The sequence below is a fragment of the Argentina silus genome, assembly GCF_951799395.1.
Source record: "Argentina silus genome assembly, chromosome: 2".
Classification (NCBI taxonomy): Eukaryota; Metazoa; Chordata; class Actinopteri; order Argentiniformes; family Argentinidae; genus Argentina; species Argentina silus.
This window is the reverse complement of record NC_139656.1, coordinates 30,392,099-30,397,098: the sequence shown is the minus strand read 5'-3', so window position 1 is coordinate 30,397,098 and position 5,000 is coordinate 30,392,099. Positions and strand designations below refer to the sequence as shown.

The 5,000-nt window shown below is 50.1% G+C and overlaps 1 pseudogene across 1 annotated transcript in view; it reads left to right on the top strand.

Annotated features, from left to right (window-relative positions):
- LOC310823578 (G-protein coupled receptor 12-like) overlaps positions 1–915 on the top strand; it is a 1,021-nt pseudogene extending 106 nt beyond the window's left edge. Inside the window, exon 1 of the transcript in view lies at positions 1–915. This exon is cut by the window's left edge and continues 106 nt beyond it. The product of the transcript in view is annotated as a G-protein coupled receptor 12-like (transcript).
- The last annotated feature ends 4,085 nt before the right edge of the window (positions 916–5,000 follow it).

Sequence of the window (5,000 nt, the reverse complement as noted above, 5' to 3'; positions counted from 1 at the left end):
TCCTCCCCGGAGCTCGAGCTGCAGCCGGCACTCGCCGCCGTCAACCCCTGGGACGTTGTCCTGTGCGTGACCGGCACCCTGATGTCCTGCGAGAACGCCATCGTCATCGCCCTGATCGTCTACACGCCCAACCTGCGCGCGCCCATGTTCGTCCTGATCGGCAGCCTGGCGTTCGCCGACCTCCTGGCGGGCCTCGGCCTGATCGTGAACTTCACCATCACGTACCTGGTGGACACGCAGCTGGTGACCCTGCTCTCCGCCGGCCTGCTCATCGCCGCCTTCTCGGCCTCCGTCCTGAGCATCCTGGCGATCACCGTGGACCGGTACCTGTCCCTGTACAACGCCCTGACCTACCACACAGACCGGACGTTGGTCTGCACCTACATCATTCTGGTGCTCATCTGGCTCACCAGCCTCCTGCTGGGCGCGCTGCCCGTCATGGGCTGGAACTGCCTGGAGGACGAGAGCACGTGCAGCATCTGCCGCCCCGTGGACAAGAACAACGCCGCGGCGCTCGCCGTGTCCTTCCTGCTGGTGTTCGCGCTCATCCTGCAGCTCTACCTGCAGATCTGCCGGATCGCCTTCAGGCACGCGCAGCAGATCGCCGTGCAGCACCAGTTCATGACCGCCTCCCACGCCTCCTCCACCACCAAGGGGGTGTCCACGCTCTCGGCCATCCTGGGGACCTTCGCCCTCTGCTGGATCCCCTTCGCCATGTACTCCCTGGTGGCCGACACGCGGTACCCGGTCGTCTACACCTACGTCACCGCCCTGCCCGCCATCTGCCACTCCATCATCAACCCCGTCATCTACGCCTTCAGAAACCCGGACATCCAGAAGTCTCTCAGACTGGCGTGCTGCGGGTGCTGCGCCTCCAGCTTCTCCCTGCGGCCCAGGACGCCCAGCGACGTCTAGTGTCCCACGTAGTTAGCAAGCACATCACAATCATGCAGACTATGCTGAAGGACTCTGTAGGCGTGCTGTATACGTGTGTGGGGTTTGCGTTTGGTGTTTCTAACAGTGCATTTCAACAGTCGCGGTGTCTGATGTGTGTGTTTTTGTGTCGCGTTTATACTTCATGAGCAGAGAATGGCGTGTTCTCGTCATGTAGCCTTAGAACCTTCTCCAGTAGAGGTGGGTTGTGTCAGAGCTCCCGAGCTGCCCCGTGGGGTCGCGTCTGAACTCTGACCTCGCCGTAGACGATAAGGCTAATGAAGTGACTACAGAACACTCATATCGCCCTACTGGGTCAACTATCAACCTCTAGAATAACTCCTGTTCAGTGTCGGACGCTGTAGTGTCGAGGAAACGGCTCCCAACGTCGGCTTATTGATTTAATTAATTGAGACAAACAGTTTATCAAAGGTAAATCGGAGATCCTTAATGATGCCAAACTGGCGAGATCAGACTGATTTGCCGTGTCCTTCTAGAGCCGTGAGCGTGTCGTAACGGCTCTCTGGGCCTGTCAGAGGATCGTCAAAGTGAGAGCAGAATGTTTCCCTGTTGAGCTAAATGGATGAACCGGTTGACAGCGTCTGCGCTTGCGCCAACGGTTTCCGCACCACGGACAGCGACGCGTGAGTTTCCTGCTCCGCGCCCGACCATACGGCTGTTCCTCGCTGGCGTTCTGACTGTAATCAGTCATGAATTATGTACCGAGAGGGGAGACGGGCTGATTGTGTGCATATTGAAACTCTTGAGTCCTGATTAAAATAGAGAGAACAGTGGCAGCCAAAGACGTTTTCCGAATGAACGCGCTCAGAATGTATCACAGGCTCCCAGTGCGACAGTGAGTGCGAAATATTTTAAGCGGGAAACTTGTGACATAATTTGGCGTCGCATCACACGCAATATCTCTATTTGCCAACACACCCTCGATGTTACACATCAAAATCGTATCTGATATGAACACTGATATGGACACAACATGGATTTTATTGGCCCTTAAATGCCCATGTTTTAATTCCCCACGTTGACCATGTGTAGTGTTAGGTAGTTGACCATGTAGTGTTAGGTAGTTGTATGGTACAGTGCGTCATATGAGGAAACAGCTAACTGCTCTTATGCAAACAACCTCCCACAGTCATAGAGCTCACTCACCCCAACACCACTCTTCTGCAGAATGTCTTACTCTAATTGTCTTGCCTTATCAAGTCGCACAGGCAATAACCTATACCGTGTGTGTGTGTGTGTGTGTGTGTGTGTGTGTGTGTGTGTGTGTGTGTGTGTGTGTGTGTGTGTGTGTGTGTTGATAACATGAAATACATTAAATGTTGATTCTCAATGGAAAATGAACAATACACATCTATAATCAATAGCCACTTGTCAGGTAACTACTGTTCGGTATTAACAACTATGGTTCCATTAACACAGTGTACAATACTTGAATGATAATGTCTGTCTGGTGATGACGATAATGTCTGATAATGATAATGATAATGTCTGTTCGATAATGATAATAATGTTTGTTTTGAGTGTGAGGGGTTTCCTGCTGTGGCTTCCTGAACTGCAGCCTCTGTAAGTTCAAAGGTCAGCCTGTCAGCTGTGGTAAGCCATCCGTACGACACTATGATTTTCTCTAAAGTTGGAGGGTATGAAGGAACAGATCCTAATCCTGTCTGGGAGTCCCTCCTGAGGGAGATGTGTAATACAGGGGAGGCTGGTGGAGGTAGAAATCGGAGGATGGGCTCATTGTAACTCATGGAATGGAATGAGGAATGGTATCAAACACACGTGACCTCATTCCATTCCATGTATTCCAATGAGGCCGTCCTCCGATGTCTACCTCCGCCAGCCTCCCCAGGCATGATATCTGACCCTGCTCCTCCGTCCCCTCCTCCTCTCACCGTCAGCATGCTTGGTTTGGCTATGCCAGGTTGTCACAGGGTCTAGATGCTCGTAAGGTCTTATCATATTGATATAAAGATATATTTTTCTATTGAGATAACAAATTCTACATGTGTATGTAGTTTGTACAGTATTTCCTGTTTGTTTTAGTCATGTCAACAACTCATTTTGTCTTAAAGGAAACTTCAACTGTGTCTTGTTCAAAAGATTTAGAAATGTATTCAAGGAATGATTGTTTTCATAAATGACACTAAAAGATCACAAACCGATTGGGGCGTCTGTTTGCTTTATCAACATGGGTCAGTCTGCTGAGGTGTTCTACATGGGTCACATGGGTCAGTCTGCTGAGGTGTTCTACATAAGGGACATGGGTCAATTAGGGGGTAGGAGGTAGGGATTAGGGGCTAGGAGGTAGGGACTAGGGGATAGGAGGTAGGGACTAGGGGATAGGAGGTAGGGACTAGGGGATAAGAGGTAGGGACTAGGGAGTAGGAGGTAGGGACTAGGGGGTAGGAGGTAGGGACTAGGGGAAACGAGGTAGGGACTAGGGGATAGGAGGTAGGAACTAGGGGGTAGGAGGTAGGGACTAGGAGATAGGGACCAGGGGTTAGGAGGTAGGGACTAGGGGGTAGGAGGTAGGGACCAGGGGATAGGAGGTAGGGACCAGGGGGTAGGAGGTAGGGACTAGGTGGTAGGAGGTAGGGACCAGGAGGTAGGGACCAGGAGGTAGGAGGTAGGGACCAGGGGGTAGGAGGTAGGGGCTAGGAGGTAGGGACTAGGAGGTAGGAGGTAGGGACTAGGAGATAGGGACCAGGGGTTAGGAGGTAGGGACTAGGGGGTAGGAGGTAGGGACCAGGAGGTAGGGACCAGGGGGTAGGAGGTAGGGACTAGGGGATAGGAGGTAGGGACTAGGAGGTAGGGTCTAGGGGGTACTAGGTAGGGACTAGGAGGTAGGAGGTAGGGACTAGGAGTTATAGGGTGATTGGAGCTCAGTCCTCTGTTGGTCAGTTGCTCCATCACATGATCACATGGGTCCTGGCACAGTGCATGATGGGACAGATGGAGGCTCAGTGGGAGGAGCTGAGAGAGCTGCCTTGGAGGGGATGATATTTATCTTTCTGCTGAATATTTACCTATCAAATCAAAGCTCAGATTACGACATTCAGCCCACTAACATAGATACAACATATCTATTTTGACGCACGTGTAAATCTAGTTAGTAATACAAGGTTCCATTACCATCTGGGGAGCAGAAGTCTGTAAAAACAACCATTCAACATTACAACCACACTACTGATACACATAGTTGGAGAGAGAGAAGGGAGGGAGGAGAGAGAGGAAAGAGAATGAGATGAACAGATGGCTTCACAGGGTAGGTAGTGGTCAAACACTCCTCACTAAACACACTCACACACACACACACACACACACACACACACATACCTATACCCACACACACACACACTATTCCACACTGAGAGCCATTGTACAATTGGCTATTCATCATCATATCCCAATGTCACAGTATCACAGTGTTACCAGGTCAGATAACATACTGTACAATAAACATGACATGTGATGTAACCACGGCAACACACAGTTTTAGTTCATTTTATTAGTTTGTCACACATGCATATTGTCCTACGTCTGATAGAATAGACAGTCATTTCATATCTACACACCCACATCTTCATTTGACAAACAGTGTTACAAAATTCTATACAACAATGGATATTAAAACACTGCAGTAGTAGTGATACAGATGAGCAGAAGAACCCTGGGTCAACGTTCAGCATCAGTGCCACCGGACTGGGGACACACACCGTGCATTTTCCCTTTAAAAGAACCAGTCTGTCAGGAATGAGAAATCATAAACAGCAAGGCGTTGAGAAAGATAGTCCTCTCTTTCCCTGGCGCACACACACAGGCGCGCGCACACGCACACACACACACACACACACACACACGCACGCACACACGCACACGCACGCACACACACACAGGCACGCGCACACACGCACACAATATGAGTAAAACAAGTTAAAAAAAATACCAAAAATAATTGACAGATGAGTCTGTCTTTCACAGTAGTCAACCACCTAATGTTACATATTATGTAAATCAAAAACAAGCACTTGTGTCACACACTGTCA